The sequence below is a fragment of the Triturus cristatus genome, chromosome 11 (assembly GCF_964204655.1).
Source record: "Triturus cristatus chromosome 11, aTriCri1.1, whole genome shotgun sequence".
In the NCBI taxonomy this organism is placed as follows: domain Eukaryota; kingdom Metazoa; phylum Chordata; class Amphibia; order Caudata; family Salamandridae; genus Triturus; species Triturus cristatus.
The window spans coordinates 655,801,055-655,820,537 of NC_140594.1; the positions used below are offsets into that span (position 1 = coordinate 655,801,055).

A 19,483-nucleotide genomic window follows, 5' to 3' on the forward strand; every position below is an offset into this window, starting at 1 on the left:
ACTTTGCTATCCTTGCTTGTTGTCAAACTTTGGTTGTCTTACTTCTTTACAGGGACATTGTAATTCTGTGAGTCTGGCACACAGAAAAGTCATGCAGTACAGATTTGGTTGACATATTCCTGATATGCATTGTCCCCTCCCTGTGGTGTTGTAGGCATAGCCCCCCAGCTCATTGTATTACATCACCTTTTGTGTGAAGTCTGCTGTTTGTGTGCATTGTGGGATATGCACGTTTGAGCCATTTGGCTGCATGATCAGTTTGTTGTGACATTGCATGTGTTTCTGGTATGCAGACACACTAGATGGTTTCTCACTTGGTGTACACACAGTGACGGCTCGCAGTGGGAGTTTTGCAGGGCGGTGGTGCGGCGGGCTGGTGCAGGGCAGGTGAGGGGCAGGATGGGGGTAGTGCAGTTGGACACACGACGTGCTTAAGTTAGGTAAGTAAATACATGAATCCAACTATTTAATTTGCACTTGCTGGCCCGCCGAGTTAGCGATGCAGCAAGCGCAAGGTAATTAGTTGGATTTATTAATTTATTTACCTAACTCCAGCACGTTGTGTGTTCAGCTCCACTACCCCCATCCTGTCCCTCCCCTACCCCACAAAACCACTCACGCTGCGAGCGGTCGCTGTGTACACAGGACTGCATCTCATGGACATGCAGGCGGACACATTTACTGGAGATGTGGCAGGATGTCTATATGACCCCCTTGCCTCAACATCACACATTTACAAATCGTCTCCACAGGGCCCCATCTCTCTGATACTTAACATGTGGATGCACTGTGTGTGTGACTGTTCATGTCCATGAGTGGGCATGCCACCACCAATGTCAGCAGACATGCAGCATTGTGCCCATGTGTCTGCGTTGTGTGCAAGATTGTGTATGTGCAGTTGTGTCACCCTTGATGCACATGCAAATTCTTGCACACAACTCTGACATACAGGCACATGCATATGCGTGGTATTGAGGCAAGGGGGCCATTTTGACAGCCTGCCACATCTCCAATCAATGTGGGCCATTGGCTCTTTCACGGAGCCCTTATCTTGGGGTCTGATATGATACTTGGACTATATTTGTATGACTTTTCTGTCCACATTTCCAGGTCTGTGTGCCCACCAATATGTGTCTTGCAATGTATTGGTTGAGTAGGGTGAGATGTGTCTATGCCACCAGGGCCAAGGGGATCCGGGACATGATCCGCAGTCATTGTGGGTGTGTACTGCAATATATTTAATTGTGCATGAGTGTCATTGGGCCCATCTCCACCCGTCCTCTCAGTCCCTGGTTGGTACTCACCCTGTTGCTGTTGTGTCTGGTCGTGTTGAGCAGTATCCTGTCCCGGAACTCCGACCACCGTCTCCTCACTGATGACTTGGGACACCTGTTCCTCCAACGGATCCAGCTCTTCCTGTGGCGCTGGACTCCCACCTCCAGTCTGCATTGCTGCTTTCAGGTTGGCTGCAAGTTTCTGCTTGGTCTAGCGCTTAGCATCATGCCAGCGCTTCTTGCAGTGGTCTACTGTCCTCCTCACCTCTCCAACAGCATTCACCTTGGCCATGATGGACTGCCATATTGCGTTTTTGGTTGCCAATGTCACAGTGGAGCTGACAAAAAGTTGTTGTTGGAGTTCTGTCACCTCCGCAATCAGGACCTGATTTTCCTGCTGACTGAACTGCATCTTCCTCTTCCTCTTTTCCTTGGCCTTCCCCTGGGTCTCTGGCTCGTCCTCCTGGGTGTTTGTGGGGCTGTTGTTGGCCTCTGTGCTGGGTCCAGGCTCCTCCATGGTTCTTCTCAAATGTTTCTTTTTTTTGTGTTTGGGCTGCATAGCGGGCGTTTTATAGTGGTTTTTCACGCTTACAGTGAAAAAAGGTGCGCTGATGCTAATTAGCGTGCCGTTCCTGGTCGCTAACTGGGCCATCGCCACTTTTTTCACGTTAGCGTGACGAATTTTACAGCCGTGATGCTAATCTTATCGCTGGACATTTGACCCGGTAGGGGAAACTATCGCCTGTTAGCGGCGTGTTGTGAATACGCTGCTAACACTGCGATAGTTTCTCGCGGTACACGGTGATAAGAAAACGCACGCTAACTGAGGTTAGCAATAGTTTTCACCATTTGTTGAGAATATCCCCCTCAGTTCTTTCAGTATTAGCCTCTTTAATGTATTTGAACTTGCTTTGCTACAATTACATATAATTGATATTAGTTGTATGACGGTAAATAAATAGTGACTTCAAATTAAGTTCCAAGCACAATTTGCTAGTGACTCTAGTAGATCGAGCAAAGAACAAATATTGTGCATGTAAACTGACAGTTTTGAAATTATCTTGCTGCTAAAGACGATGATGCATACAGAAGTGAGGAGATAGTTTTGATATTTAAATAATTTGAAATGATTGACCTATCCCTCTTCCTCCATAGATCTTACCAAACCTTTTAATAGCTTTAGTGACCATACCATTGTTCATACTCTTTGAAGTGACATGGTGAGACCAAGCCAGGTTTTTATGGTTTACTTCCAAATACGCATAATTGGTTACCTTCCCAAGTATAGGTTCCAATCATCTATGTCTCTTGTCTACAACTCTTTCCAAAGCACATTACTTTATTTTTTTAACAGCTGAGTGTGAGGCCATTCTGTAGACTGTAGTTATATACTCTTGTTAGTTGATGTTGTAGACCTTTAGAGGGCATTAAAAATATCATCAGGTCATCTGCATGAGCCAGATGAATAATCAGCTGCTTCCCAAATTTCTGCTGCACCCCTCTATCGGGCTGAGGTGTGCCAAGGGATCTGAAATGTACAGGGAAAATAAAAGAGGTGCCAAATTGCAGCCCTGTTTCAGAGTTTACATTTTCAGTGGAAGAAAGTTTTGGCTGGAAATGACATGTTTCTTGATGCAGTAGTATAATATAATACTTCTTTCATTCAACTCATCTCTTTCTGCTTTGCGTTGCTTGCTTTCCTTCCCCTCTCCTTCTACATAACCTTTCTCTACCTCCCCCCCCCCAATCTATTGTTCTATCTTGTTATACCTTAACTCTACCTCACCAATCACTAAATTCTAGTCCTTCTTAATTCTCTGCATACCTCTCTGTGCGACTTGGTCTATGTAACCTTTCTCTATCAGCCACTACCTCTCTTTTGCTGTCCCACCTATCTCTTTTCTCTAATCTCTTTCTTTACTTCAGCTCACCTATTCTACCTCACCCTACCCCCTCTTAGACTTCCTCACTCCACCCATCACAGCATTTCTGCAAATGTATGCTTTCTTTCTGTACCTCGACTCTATCCACCTCTCTTCTTTCTACCACCTCTTTCTCATGACCTCATGACTCTTGCCTGACTCCTCTCTCTGCACCTCACTGCTCTGTTTCTCTTTCATCTCCCAGTTTCAATTCATGACATAATTTAATATTATTCAACAGTCCACTACACATTCTCCAAGTCAGCCATACAGCATCTTTCCTGCAACTGGAAGAACAGACTAATAATTATAAACTTAATTCTACGTCAAATATGTTATTGTTGCAAGTTATCTGTTGCTGATACTTGACTGACTGACAATGGACAGATTGAATGTTTTTGTTTTTGAGAGCCTTCGTTCCTAAAGTTTAATCTATAACTCGATGTTCTTTGGCATCATGAGTGATTGAACTAGTTGAAAATGGGTAGTAAATTCAAACAGTCATGTAACTATTTCCATATTACGGCCCCAAAACCCCTCAAGTTGACACTGCTCCAGGTGTTATAATACAAATATTTTGCCACCATGGAACTGATGCATGAGATTGAATCTTGTGCAGTTGTAATGGTCATCCAGATCTATGTATGTTGTGTACTAAACCTTTTTTGTCTCACCTCAGAAATCTCCCAAGTGCTATGTAAGCTCATTCTGCCACCACACTCTTGTGAGTACTGAAAGTGAAAAAGTAGATGCTTTATCACAGGAAATTCTATATGGAATAGAGTGTGAAGGATTATGCTAATCCCAATTCAACCATAACCTGAGATTATGGCCAAACCAGGGTTCCCATTTCAGCAGGAATCCTTGCACCTTCGAGTATCTTTTACATTATCAATTACTGTGGGTGCTTTTTGTTCGCTGGATGCTCACCGCCCCTAAACAATATCCATCCATATCTCTCTGCCCCCTGAAAATGGCTCCCCACACATAAACTACACCCATCCCTGACCCCTAAACTCCACGAGCACTGAACCTTAAAAGCCCTTTCTAACCCTAAACTCCACCCATCCCTGAACCCCAAAACACCATCACCACACCTAATCTCCACCCATACCTGAAACCTTAACACTCTTTCTATGTCTAAACTGTACTCATCTCCTAATCTAAAACCCCCTCACTACCCATAAACTCCAGCCACTCCTTAAACCTAAGAACATATTTTATGCCTAAAAACCACCCATCGATGATCCCTTAAAATCTTGCACCACCCCTAAACTCTACTCAACCCTGAACCCTACAAATCATCGCCATTCCTGAAAACCACCCATTCATGACCCCTAGAACCTTTCACCACTTCTTAACTCCCACCATCCCTGCACCCTAAAAATCCTTTCTACATATAAACTCCACCTATAGCCTAACCCTTAAAACTCTGCGCCACCCTAAACCCCACCCATTCTCAAACACTAAAAAAACCTTCACCTCTCTAAAACTCTACTCATCGCCCACCAGCCCTAAACTCCATCCATCTGTAAAACGTAAAAAAAAGCTTAACAACTATGCCACCCATCCCTGAACCCTGAAAACCCCTCACCACCCTAAACTCCTCCCATGCCTGATTCCTAACAAATGCTCACTATCCTTTACTCCGCGCATCCATGAATCCTAAAGATGCTCAAACCCCTCATCGCCTCTAAACATCAACCATGAACACAAAAATCTCCACTTCCCCTAATCTTCACCCAAATGTGTGATTTTGGATGCCTCCTTAAAATTATCTTTCCTTTAAAATGTTTCCTTTAATCTTCAATTTACTTGTATGTCCTTAAAATTGTCTTTCCTTAAAATAGTTTTTCCGTTGTTTGGTGTCCTCCAATGTGGTTTCTCAGTCTTTGTTTTTCCACTAATTCACATACATCAATTACCAGTCAAATTAGCAAATTGAGTGTTTCAGTACTACTGAATGCAGAGCTACTGCACCGCTGGAATTTTCAGGGTCATATTTGACAGATTCAACAATGAGCAATTTATCCCTGAAAAATTGCCATCGAATAGTGAATTACCTACTTCAATTGGTGAAGTAACAACCATTTCTCCAATAATTCCCAATCTGTAGGGAACAACTCAGAATACAAAGATAATTCTGCATTCTGAAATTACTTCTCAGTATTGTTTTGGTAATTTCAGGTATAAATTTACTGCATCAGAATTTCTTGTATTGTCAGAATGAAGGCCTAGACGAAAAAAGGTAATATGTGAATGTTGGAAATTCAGGGGAGGACACTGCTGAAAATGGTGTTGCCACAGCGATGTCAACAGTTATTCCCCCATTGTGGCATACAAAATTATAATCCAAAGGGAAAACCACATCTGGGGATTAGCAATCTCTGTGCCATGTCTGGAATTCCAATCCCTTTGCCAGTGAATTTAAATGAGGTTCCTAGTGTGAGCGTTCTGAGCGCTGCGGACGTAGGCGTCACAGCCATAGCGCCTAGGAGGTTGATATGGTGAAATGCAAATTACTTGAATGCATGAATGCAGCCATATGTGCATTTATTGCTAGAAAAAGGAGCAAGGAATCACACTGCAGGTCCAGCTGTTCACAAATGTAGCACTGCAGGATAGCCAGTGGACCAGCAGAACTGCACACTCCTGTTCACTTATTTTAATGCGCACAATGGAACATAGAAGAATAAATTTAGTGAATAATGTTTTTGTGATGTGAAATGACCTGGGGGCATATGTATCAACATCACCATTTGCGATTCTCAAATAGCGATTTTTAAAGAATCGCTATTTGAGAATTGCAAAACGGGATGTATTTAAAAAGTTGCAAACTTTTTGCGATTCCTTAAAATTCCTTAATTGCGATTAGCAAATTGCGAAATCGCAATTTAGGAATACCTGCCCATTCATTTCTATGGGCCAGGAGACCCATAGGAATGAATGGGAAGTAAATCTCAAATAGCGAATCGCAATTTGCTAATCGCAATTTGAGAATAATTTCAAAGGTGCAAGGGTGTCATGATGACACCCTGATGCACCCCTGAAATGAGCATGTGTGTGCATATGGCGCACATACATGCCCTAAGGGCATGTATGAGCGCCACGTGGCACTTTGTAAAATTCAAAAAAGTGCATTTTGAAAGGAAATCGCAAATTACCACCATCTGGAAGTTGGTGTTAATTTGCGATTTCTTAAGGATAATTCGCACAACTTGGGTGCTTTTTACATATCATTTAAGAAATCGCAATTTGCGATTTCTTAAATGCTTACGCAAAATTAAGAAATCGCTAAATTAGCAATTCCTTAATTTTGCGATGGGATTTGGCTCATACATCCCGATTACCGATTTTTTAATCGCAAACGATGTTATTTTGCGAATCGCAGCGTTTGCGATTAAAAAATCGTTTGATACATATGCCCCCAAATGACTGTGCTGACCACAGCAGAGAGTCCCTATAAAAAATGACAATACACACGCTATCTTTGCAACTGCAGTAATAATCGAGTTTTTCTACAAATTAGGGACTGGGGTGAAGATCGAAGCAGCATAAATATGCTTCCGGACCTGCACCACTCCAGCACCAACCAAGACCAAGACGAGCAACAGCAGCAGCCACCTGAAATGCATCCTGCTCAACACCCGCTCCATCCACAGACACGCCATCGAGCTCTGGAACCTGCTCGACACAACCTCACCAGACGTCGCCTTCCTCGCGGAAACCTGGATGAACGCCTCTTCAGCGCCCGACATCGCCATCGCCATCCCAGACGGCTACAAGATCATCCGGAGGGACCGCGTCAACCAGACTGGAGGAGGCATCGCCATCGTCCACAGGAACACCATCCGCATCACGACCAACACCGATGACACCCTCGCACCCGCCGAGCACCTGCACTTCCAGGTCCACATCAACCCCAAGACCACCCTCAGAGGCACCCTCATCTACAGACCCCCGGGACCACGTACACAATTCAGCGAAGACATCGCCGACTTCATCAGCCCGCACGCCCTCCCATCCGCTGACTACATCCTCCTCGGGGACCTCAACTTCCACCTGGAGAACAACAACAACCGCAACACCACCACCCTGCTGGACAACCTCGCAAACCTGGGACTCAAGCAGCTGGTCACCACCCCCACCCACTACGCCGGACACACACTCGACCCCGTCTTCTCATCTAGCAAGGACGTCGCCTTCAGCCACGCCACCGGACTCCACTGGACGGACCACAGCTGCGTCCACTTCAGCTTCAGAAGGACCACGGTCCACCACCACCAGCAACAGGCTGCACGCAGAAGCTGGAACAAGATCACAGCCGAACAGCTCGCGACCTCCCTGAGCATGAACCCTCCCACCAGCGCAACGAACCCAAGCCAGGCGGCCATCAACCTCGCGAAGTGGATCAGCAACTGCGCAGATGACCTCGCCCCTCTGAAGACCCCGCCTAGCAGACCCGCTAGCAAGAAAGCCCCATGGTTCACCAACGAACTCAAGAGCTCCAAGAAGAACTGCCGAGCCCTCGAGAGAACATGGCGCAGAGACCCAACACCGGACAACATGACTGCCCTCAAGCTCGCCACCCGAAAACACCACCAACTCATCCACACCACCAAGAAAACCGCATTCAAGGAACGACTGGACAACAACGCACACAACAGCAAGCAACTCTTCACCATCGTCAAAGAGCTCTCCAACCCCAACGCCGGAAACAACGACATCACCCCTTCGCAAGACCTCTGCAACTCCCTCGCCTCCTACTTCCACAACAAGATCGCTGATATACACAACAGCTTCAGCACTCAACAGATGCACGCCACGACCGAAACACCGCCCCCCACCACCACCCTCCGTGCCTGGACCCCGATCAGCACCGAAGACACCGCCCGCACGATGAACTCCATCCACTCCGGATCCCCTACCGACCCCTGCCCTCACCACGTCTTCAACAAGGCCGACTCTGTCATCGCACCCCACCTGCGGGACATCATCAACTCCTCCTTCGACACCGCCACCTTCCCGGAGAGCTGGAAGCACGCCGAACTCACAGCTCTACTAAAGAAGCCATCAGCCGACCCCTCCGACCTCAAGAACTACCGCCCCATCTCTCTGCTCCCGTTTCCTGCAAAGGTCATCGAGATGACCATCAACAAACAGCTGGCCACCTTCCTCGAGACCAACGGTTCCCTCGACCTCTCGCAGTCTGGCTTCCGGGCCAACCACAGCACCGAGACCGCCCTGATCGCAGCCACCGATGACATCCGAACACTGCTTGACAACGGAGAAACAGCAGCCCTCATCCTCCTAGACCTCTCCGCGGCCTTCGACACTGTCTGCCACCGTACACTAGTGCAGCGTCTCAGCAACGTCGGAATACAGGGAAAGTCATTGGAGTGGATCACCTCCTTCCTCGCAGGAAGGACACAGAGAGTACGCCTCCACCTGTTCAGATCTGAAGCCACCGAAGTCATCTGTGGTGTTCCTCAAGGCTCCTCGCTCAGTCCTACCCTCTTCAGCATCTACATGAGCCCTCTCGCAGACATCGCACGCCAGCACAACCTCAACATCATCTCCTACGCCGACGACACCCAGCTGATTCTCTCCCTCACCAACGACCCCGCCACCGCCAGAGCCAACCTTCACGAAGGGATGAAAGAGGTAGCCGAATGGATGAGGAACAGCCGCCTGAAACTGAACTCAGACAAGACGGAAGTCCTCATCCTGGGACCCTCACCCTCCGCCTGGGACGACTCGTGGTGGCCCCCCGCCCTAGGCAGCGCACCCAAACCAACAGACCACGCACGCAACCTGGGCTTCATCCTGGACTCCTCCCTCTCCATGACCAGACAAGTCAACGCCGTCTCCTCGTCGTGCTTCAACATCCTGCGCATGCTACGTAAGATCTTCCTGTGGATCCCCACCGAGACCAGGAAGACGGTCACCCAGGCCCTCGTCACCAGCCGTCTGGACTACGGCAACGCCCTCTACGCCGGAACCACCGCCAAACTCCAGAAGAGACTCCAGCGGATCCAGAACGCCTCAGCACGACTCATCCTGGACATCCCCCGTCGCGGCCACATCTCCGGACACCTGAGAGACCTGCACTGGCTCCCGGTCAACAAGAGGATCACCTTCCGACTCCTCACCCACGCACACAAAGCCCTACACAACCAAGGCCCAGGATACCTCAACAGCCGCCTCAACTTCTACGCACCCAATCGCCAGCTTCGATCGACCGGCTACGCCCTTGCCGCCGTCCCCCGCATCCGAAGAGCCACCACAGGGGGACGGTCCTTCTCCTACCTCGCCGCCAAGACATGGAACTCCCTCCCGACCCACCTCCGCCTGACCCAGGACCACCTCGCCTTCAGGAAGCAGCTCAAGACCTGGCTGTTCGAGCAGTAGCGGACCCCCCCCCTCCCCCAGTGCCTTGAGACCCTCTGGGTGAGTAGTGCGCTATATAAATGCTTGATTGATTGATTGATTGATTGATTGATTGATTGAATATTACACTATTTGCCATTGGAAACAGCAGAAAGGCAAATTGACCACTATCTTTGCTCCGAGAGAAGCCTCTCACAAGAGAAACACTCCCGGAAATCTGGCGGGACTGCGATGCTGTTTGGCCAAGGAAGAACCCATAAATAAGAAGTTCTCACCACGAAAACATACATCTGTTAGGCAGAGAATAAACACGTGTGCAAGGTTACAAAAAGAGTTCCCTGTGCTGCGAGTAGGAACACAAGAAGTAATTTCTCTGATGTTCGCAGGCAAAATATCAATCAACGTGGTCGACTAAATAACGTCTTGTAATGAAACAAGTGATAGTAGTTAAAGCAAGAGCTCCCACCTCCCACACGAAATCACTGGAATGTATGGCCTATGCAGGCCGATCAACCAATTGATTGACACAGCAACTAACAAATGAAAAACAAAAGCTGAGCCAAAGCCCCTTTTCTATGTATGTCTATGTATTATAATGTTCTAATTTCTCAGAAAACACAAGGCTGGCAAACAGCTAAAGCCGCCTCTAGGCCACGTAGAAAAAAATGACCCCTACACTCTGGGACAAAACTCCTATGGTGTCAGGGCCGTTCATTTTTTTTTTCCAAAGAAAAGTCTCTCATTGGGAGTTTGTTTCGAAAAAAAAACTGCATGGTTCAGGGCGACCTCTCAGCAATCTTGCAATACCGTCAGAGAATTCTCCTTGGCGCTGTCTCCTATAAAGGCACACAGACCTCCACCCAGAAGGAGGAGAACTCTTAATATGGCTGGGTGTAGTCTCCCATACATTCCTCCCCTGCCCGGGCAGATCAGAATACAGCCTACAACCTTTAATTGGGGCCCATGGTTTGGTGAAAGGGATGCAATCCTAAAGATAGTCCAGCAGGGTCAACTTTTCATTTTGATTCTTATGCGCTCCAGTTGCCTATACGTTAGTGTATTTTGACAAGTTTTTGGTCTTTCATAGACTTTAAAGTGGTAGAAAAATGAAGTGAATATTTAACCATAAATCTCCTTCGGGAAGAAGTGGAGAGTTTGCTTGACTGTTTATTTTTGCTACCTCTTATCCTGAAATAATTCGAAATTGAGTATCTGAAGAAAATATGTATATTAAATGAAGTCTTTAAGGGCTGAACCACAGACAGTACTGCTCTCATTTCTTAACTAAGTTGCCTGCTCCAAGTATTATGACCCAAATATGTTATTTCCACTGCTTTTGGGAAAGTGCCATCTAAATTTGATGTGATTATTTGACATTGTTTTTATTTGTTCTGTGGCATTTTAACATCCCACTTTCTACTATCTTGTTTTATAGGTTGTCGGGGTGTGGAGTGCAGCGATTAGCTTGGGTCAACAGGAATTTGTTGTATTTATTGGGTCTCATTTAGGTAACAGGACTGATATTCTGCTCACTTTAATTAACTGCTAGTTATAGGTAAGCAGAAGGCCATTGATGTTGCTCCCCCCCTTAACAAACCCAACTAGTGAGCAAGGAAAGGAAGAGATACTAGCACCCAGCCGTGGTCCGGGCAGGTAACAGCGGTGGGGGGGATTTCGAGGGACAATGCAGAGGAAAAATTAAATAAATAATTAATTTTCTCTCAGCGTTGTCCTTCGAACCCCCCCCCCCAATGCGCCCCACTGCCCCACTGCTGTTACCTGCACGGATCGCCGCTGCTAGCACCCTCAACCAAGTAATGATGTGGTTGAGGAGGTTGAAATGATATTGAATGTTCCTACATCTACTTTGACCCGCGGTCCCGAGAAGAGTTTGAAATCTACACTATCTGATACCTGGTAAAAAGCATGACAGGGTACAGACAAGTAAGAACAAGACTCTCAATTTTGGCACATCTGCAAATTGCAGCTATAGATGGGGTATCTTTAAGTGCTCCCTTGGTATGTCACCCCTTCTACTCAAACCAGTAGTGGTCTGTTGCAATAGGTGTACCCCATTGATGGAAAGTATTGAAGGTGGATCACCATTGCCTGTTTGTAGGGTTGAGGAGGCTAGTATTACCACCCGGTCACATGACGCAACTACTAATCGGTATGAAATTGTACTAGCTCTGCATAATGAAGTAGCCAGCTTAAAGGAGGTTGTTAAATCCCTAGAATGTAAACTAAACACTGCTTCAGAAATGATAGCTCAGGTTATCAAAACACAGGGTAATACAGCTAGTTTTCTTCTATCCTTTCCCCTTGCCCCCCCTACCCATGTTGTTTCTCAGCAATGCAGATCACAGGAAATTCAGGACACTGGTAGGATCTTGACAGCTAGCTCTGTCTATTTATCTCAAACCAATAGGCATCAAGATAGGCAACTGGGGCAAGATTATATATAAGACCTCAACTTTTCGGACCACTGCAGTTCAGGGTGTTCTACTAGTACTGCTCCTGGACACGATGGAATGCCTTCTAGAGGGTGGGCGTGGGTTAGTCCATTGGGTAGGGACATTCGAGGTCCTACTTACAGAGAGAGACGCGCCCAGGACGTAGTAAGGGCTATTATACTTTTGAATTGTTTAATGATCAAAATTTGGGAAAGGAGTGTTTAGAGAGCAGGGAGTCACTTCACAATGAGGTTCTACACTGGCTAAGGGGTCTTTGCAAATGTAAGTCAATCATTATGCAAGATAACCTGTGAGCCTGTAGAAATTCTGCTGAGCTTGAGCAATGCGACACTATTGGAGTTGAGGTGGTTTTCAGGGAAATCCTAGAAGGTCTGCTGGCCATTGAAACATGTGACATTTGTACAACAGAATCAGCATTTCAACTCTCCTTCTGCAGCAGCAAGGGGTGTGGTGGTTAACCAGTTCTGGAGGGGGAGATGATTCCAGGAGTGAGCAGTCTTTGAGTCGTGTTGATTGACTACAGCATCTAGCTTCCCACGATACCCCTGGCCCTTCATCTAATAAAGTTGACTCTGAAGTCTTGATACCCCATTTAGAAGTAGAGGCAGATGCTGCTTCAGGGGGTGAGGAACATTTGCTGGGTACAGCTTATGAGAGACCAAGAACTACTGGACAGTTAAAGGTTCTCTTGTGGAATATTGCTGGATTAGGCAGTAAACTGGTTGACCCACTCTGGGGCGATTATATTGATTGTTTTCACCTTTGCCTCTTCCAGGAGACTTGGGCTCTAGAGCTAATATACATGGCAGGGTTTGTTACCTTTTCATTAGATGCACTCCCTTCTACATCTGTTTTGCAAAAAAACAGCATTTCACTTAGGCAATTAGTCAAATAATCGAGAGTCAACAGGGTCTCAGTTATTCTTAAGACCAGACATTTATTAGTGCACCAGTACAAACAAAGAGCAGGTAGATAACTGATGTTGCACTGAAATTATTCTATTCACTGCAAATTATAGAAGAGTTTCAAATCTTTATTTTGGTAGTTTAAGCAAGGATCCAGTGCTCTCATTAGAGTAAAAGAATGTGCAGAGAAAAGTGAGTGATAAAGAAACGTGCATCATATAAGACATTTGACACCTTTAGTTATTTGTATTTTGTAAAATCGGAGTCAATAAATGTCTACAGTTGACAGCGTTTGGACCTCTATAGATGTTAGGTCATCATCAAGATGAGGTTTATGAGCATATAGTATCTGAAAGTGAAGAGACATTGGAGTTAGATATATTTGAAGAGAGGGGGGACTGAATATCTCTATAATGTATTACATTACAATATGTACTTGTCTGGTGGGAGATTAGACTCCAATGCGGATAGGGCACTTACATTTTGTAGGAGCCTGCCCAAGAGCAGAATGGATTATATATTGTTATTCCTTGACTTTTGGCTGGTGGACTTCCATGTTACCGACAGAACAGAAAGTGATCATAACCCGTTCCATTTAACTCTCAAAGAAGGGCTGTTTAAGCTCTCTAATCAGACATACCTACCTGGGGATATAAATATCGGGAACTTCAGGAGGGTTCCCAGGTGGTCAAAAATTAGCTTATGTCCCACGCGGCTTGTCTCAATCTACAATCTTTTTTATATAGTCCTTTGAGCTTATGACGATGCTCATTTGAATGTTAATCCCATCCTTAGTATCCATGATCATCTCTTTGGCTCTCTAAGCCGCCTATTTGAGGTTGAGGTGGGCACTGGTAACACAAAAAGAGTCACCACTGAGTAAGCTCCTTGATTCACAAAGAGTTGCAGATGGGCCCACACTTGTCTGATAACAACTACCAGATCTTTAAGCCCTCCGCAAATTCTCAAGGCCATATATCACTACAAAGTCGTGCTAGAGGCTAGTAAAAAGGGCTGGGATGAACAAAATTGGCAGCATTTGTTAGAGCCATGTTCTATCCATTATTTTGAAGGGGTACAGGATTCCTTTTCATCATCATCATCATCCTCCACCAATGTTCTGTGCTACACCATTATCAGTAAATACAGAAAAAGGGCGGCTCTCCTGGAAGAGGGTGGAAAAGTTACTTCTGAAAAAGGCAATAGTTGAAGTCCATCTATGCCAGGAGGGTCTCGGTCTATATTTCATTCTGTTTTTAGTCCAGAAGGGGGATGGTTAGTTCCGGCCAGGACTGAACCTGAAATTCCTTAACAAGTTTGTTCAGTTGGGCCCTTAAAGGATTACCTCTCTATAGGGAATCATCCTTCTGATTCACCAAGGCTCTTACTTTGGAATGCTTGACCTGGAAGCCTATTTCCACGTCCCTATTCTTCCCCTCAGCCAGCAGTTTCTTTGGGTATCACAAAGGAGGCACTTCCAGTTTCAGGTGTTGCCATTTGGTCTGCCAACAGTGCCCCAGGCCTTCACGAAGATGTTAGCCCCTGAAGTAGTGGTGCTGCCGCTTAAAGGGTTTTCTATATTCCGTTATATCGATGATTGGCTAATTTGTGGTTCTTCTTTCCTGAAGGCTCAGGAGACAGTGATAACAACAGTGAATAACTTTTCTGCAGGCTTTGGGTTTCATGGTCAAATTGGTAAGTCCCTTCTGATGCCTTCTCAACAGAGACTGTTTAATAGCTCTCTTTTCGACACACTACTGACCAAGGTGTTTCTTTCACCGAACAGGATTTGTGTTCTTCAGTACACTGTTCTGACATTGATGACCTTGTATTCTGCTGCAGCCCATTTCTGACTTTGAGTTTAGGCGTTGCGAACAGCGAACATGTCTGTGGTACCTTGGGCTTGGTTTCATTTAAAACTCCTTGTAAATCATTTGTTGGCCTATTGGAGCCCAGAAATGGTGCAGTATAACTATCCACTCATTTCCTCACCGGGAATGGTGAAGGCCCTGAAATGGTAGCTGAATTCTGTGAACTTGGCTTGCAGGGCTCCTTTTCAGCTTCTCCCTACTCTGTTGCTCACAACAGATCCAGCCAGTGGGGATGGGGTGTGACACTGGGGATATTGGAGGCTCAAGGTCCAGGGTGGACAGCTGTTGTTCTTCCAATTGGAAGGAATCGGCTGCAGTGTGGCAGGCAGTCATAAAATGTTTGCCTCTCCTTCAGGGTCATAGTCTGATGGTGCGTAGGTACAATGAGGTGGCTTGTGACTATCAGATCTCTTCTGTTGAGTTTCTTGGCATCTCAGATATTTGAATGGGCAGAAATCTATCTTTTGTCTTTGACAGCAGTCTACATACAAGGGGAGCTCAACTTTCTTGTGGATTGTCTGAGCCACAATATATTCTCCTCAGTCTCCTTCCATTGGACGAGGAGTCTGTTCCACCAGATTAGTCTCTCCTGGGGATCCCCTTTGTTGGAAAAGTTTGCCAACCACACAAATGCAATGATTTCAATATTTTCTCCTCAACTGATCAACCAGGGGGCTTGGGCGGTGGAGGCTTTGTTCTATCGGGGGCCAGTGGGCCTGCTTTATGCTTTTCCTCCAATTTCCCTCCTCCCAAGGGTGCCTCAGAAGATTTGTGAGGAGAGTGTGTCGGTGGTTCTGGCTGCCATTTTTTGGCCTTCTCACCCCTGGTTTCCATTGCTTCAGGAGTTGTCCAGGAATCAGTTTTTTAAACTCCTGTTGATTCCTTCACCTCTGTAGTTTCCTCTTCTGTCATCAGTCAGCTCTGCAGTCTGTAATTGACGTCATGGTTCTTGAGAGCCAGTCATTAGAGATGCTTGGTTGTTCTCGTGGGATGGCTGCAGACATCCAGGTTTCTAGGAAACCCTCAACCATTTCTTCACATCATAAGAATTGGGGTTCTTTTAAAAAAATTGCTTCTGTTCATAATTAAGATCCACTAGCTAGAGACATCTTTTGTTTCCTTGATTTTCTCTAGGGAGGATTCCTCAAGAATTTAGCTCCTTCCACCTTGACCGCTCAGTGGTCCGCTATTAGAGCTTTTAGGGGTCCAACTGTATAGCTGGTTGAATTGTTTCCTTTGAATATCCGTGTTTTGAAGAGCTTTCATCTCAAACAGCCTCCTCTTTACTCCATTACTCCTGCCTGGGATCTACCTACTTTTCTGAGTGGTTTACAAATGGCTCCATTTCAGCCCTTGGAAGATTGCTTTCTGATGTGGCTATCGGCCAAGCTGTTTTTCTTTTGCTGGCTATTACCTCTGCTTGGTGATTAGGCAAGCTTGGGGCATTATTCATCTCTTTTCCTTTTCTAAAGATATTTCCAGATAGGGTTGTTCTTCATCCTGATCCAGCTCCAAATTTGATTTGAAGCAGCAGTTCATTCTTCTGGTGTGGTCCCTACCCCCCTTGATGTTAGGTGTTGTTCATTGAATCATTTACTGTGCACTAAAGATTTTCACCTAGTCTTTATTTGTCTCCTTTGGGAATGTTCATAAAGGTGAAAGGGTTCGACTGACCTTGAGTCACTGGGTAAGACAAGGTATATGTCAGGCATACGTTTCTCTTGATCTGATACCTCCTTCTTCTGTCCGGGGCAGGTCCACTAGATTGATCTCGACGTCCTGGGCAGAGGTGGGTGGTGTATTTATCCAGGAAATCTGTAGGGCAGCTAATGGGTCTTCCTTTGATACCTTTGTAAAACACTATTGATTGGATATTGATGATGCCATGGCAAGTAATTTTGATCATATGGTTTTGGCCACTGCTGTGCAGTAATTTGTTTTCTATTATGAATAAATGTATGTCAGTGCAAACCTTTCTTTTGTCTCTAGCTTGTGATTTCCTCACTATGTAATGACTGGGAAGAGGAGGACTTAACCGGGGTAATGAAGATTACTGGTAAGTAAAGAAGGCTTGTTGTCACTTTATTTCTGTCTCGGAATTTAGAGGCATTTTGCATTGAATTTGTTGAGTTACATGAGTGCTGTTTTATTATTTGCCAAGCTCTTTATTCCAGTCAGTTTTGGCAAACTTTATCACTCAGATGGCGAACTGCAAAGCTTTCTGAATGCCATACAAAACACCCAGCTTTTGGCAGGAGAACCGTGATCCTTCAGTAAGGGAGGTTGGGCATACTAGCAGCGGACAGACGGAACTTCGGCCCGTCTGCCCAACCTCCCTTACCGAATATCGTCGAAACGTAGAGCAATAATCGCTTGGACCCGAAATTTCCTCGAGAGTCCCCCGACCTTGGCTGAGACACGTCCGGCCCACCTAGGGCTGTCACCGTCCCCTTCCCGACACTTTGTCCTGATGAAGGCCCTGCGTGACCACCAACTGGGGCACACTTAGGGTTGAAACATCGACTCTTACTCAAGGCCCAGACTAACCAAGACTCCACACAACTAAAGAAAATAGTCTTAGGTGTGAAAGCATTATCTGGCCTATCCCTCACCTGTACATAAAAACCTCAACCACCTTTTATATATTGTACACTTGTTGAGCACTGAGCACCTATGTCACAAGATCACCACATATCCATGTAACTATTGATCTTATGTTGACAGCCGCTGTTTACTGTGATTATCTATGAATGAATTAATTCTGAGAAAAAGAAACAGTACAAAGCATTTAGATTTCTGTTTCCATTTCTTCAAAGAGAATTGTTTTACTCCACAGGCGCTATACAAAGGTTGCTACTAGATTCTACAAGTGCATTATGAGCACCATTAAGTAACGTACCTTCTACCAGACAGAACCACTTGTTGTTTAACTGATACATACCCAGGTTATGAGGGGCACAGGCTTACCCCATTATTGTCTAATGAATGTGTAGTCTTAGACTGAATGCCCAGCTTCATAAAAAGCAGGGAACACTAACAATCTCACGTTTAACATCTGTTGTCTCTGTTACTGCAAGTGTGGGGAAACCCCTAACACGCATGACTGATATCATCTTAAGTACATCATTAATGACATAACTGAGGATCTCCCACGTGACTCTGATATATCAATTATACCCAAATTACACCACAAATGACATTTCATGCATCCGTCAGTGACATTTCTGATACCATCACATAAAAGGTAACATTTTGAAAACTAACAAATCATACTGAACTGAGACGCATACTGTGCACATCCCAGGACGTCTGGATACATGTATACTCCTGAAAGTAAACTGTTCTGATTGAAACCTTAGGGTCAAAGTCCCACCTACACATTCCCATTACCTTTGTTTCCTAGAAAACCTCTCAATATGGCCACGTGTTATATCCACAAACCACACACACACCCTTTGTACCATTTTATGGCACACATACTTTACAGACATGTTCTGGTCGCTCATGTCCTCGGCAGAAAAAGTGATTACATTTATGCATCTGGCACTTGCGCCAATTTTGATTTATCTTCCTCACAAATAATGTATTCAAACAAGTACTTGTGTGTTCTTGTGTCTTTATATCATTAAAGTAAGGTCACCCTACTTAAGCACTGTAAACTAAAGAAACAATTTCTACACATAATATACTTCTACATATAGTCATCCATCAGCAATGTATCCCACGTCGAATGTTTCCCTTTCTCGATCTTCCTTTTTATTTTTCCCACATAGATGTTTTTCTTCACTTATCAAAACCTCCTCACAGTCATGTGGTTTACTAAGAAATTGAGAGAGCGGTGGAGAAGGAAGACTGTGGGCACCAGAGTGTTATATCAGAAAAATCACAAATCATAGGCCAGGCCTTAGACAGTGGGTTAGGCATAGGGTCTGGCTGAAGGCCGAGACCTGCAGCAATGCTCCTGAAGATTGTTTACAATGGGATGTCCACTGGGCCCTCTACGTTTTGATTTCCCTGAAAGAATGCACTGGTACTCACTATTCACATTCCCTACCAATCACTGAGCCTACTGCCGCTGGGGCATGGTGCCTCATAGGACATCAAAATTCCCTGACAAAAATCACAATACGTTAGTTATGGTTCAGCAAATTAAAACCAAATAACACCTTGAAATTCATCAGTTAGCATACGCAAAGCGTGACATAACTCATGGCAATTGCCACGTTCGGTGCACTATTTTTCTAATTGTGCAGGAAACAATCATTGGCCAAGCCAATAAGCCTCACCAATGCGTTTTTATTTTCTGATGGTGAGTGGGGGTGTGCAACATAGACACTGGAATAGGGAACAGGCAACATGGAGAACAGGAAGATGGGAACAAGCAACATGCACAATGGGAGGTACAAAGCAATGCAGGCAATGAGAGGTGGGAGGGTAGAAGCAACACAGACCACAAAAGCAACATGGAAGAAGCAACACGAACAACAAGGAAGAAGAAAGAAAAACAGTACCTGAGTCAGTGTGCTTGCAGTGGAAGGGCTCTGACTAAAATTAAACAATCAGTATTTGGTCCATGCTCCACATAAAAAAGAGGGCGTGAAACGGGCATGCTCTGGCCAATTTTGAGTCAGCAAATAAGAGTGACAA

At 45.4% G+C, this 19,483-nt stretch overlaps 1 protein-coding gene across 10 annotated transcripts in view; it reads right to left on the reverse strand.

Annotated features, from left to right (window-relative positions):
• The window catches only part of LOC146785255 (galactose-3-O-sulfotransferase 2-like), a 306,791-nt gene that overhangs the window by 129,592 nt on the left and 157,716 nt on the right, over nucleotides 1-19,483 (reverse strand). The window lies entirely within an intron of this gene.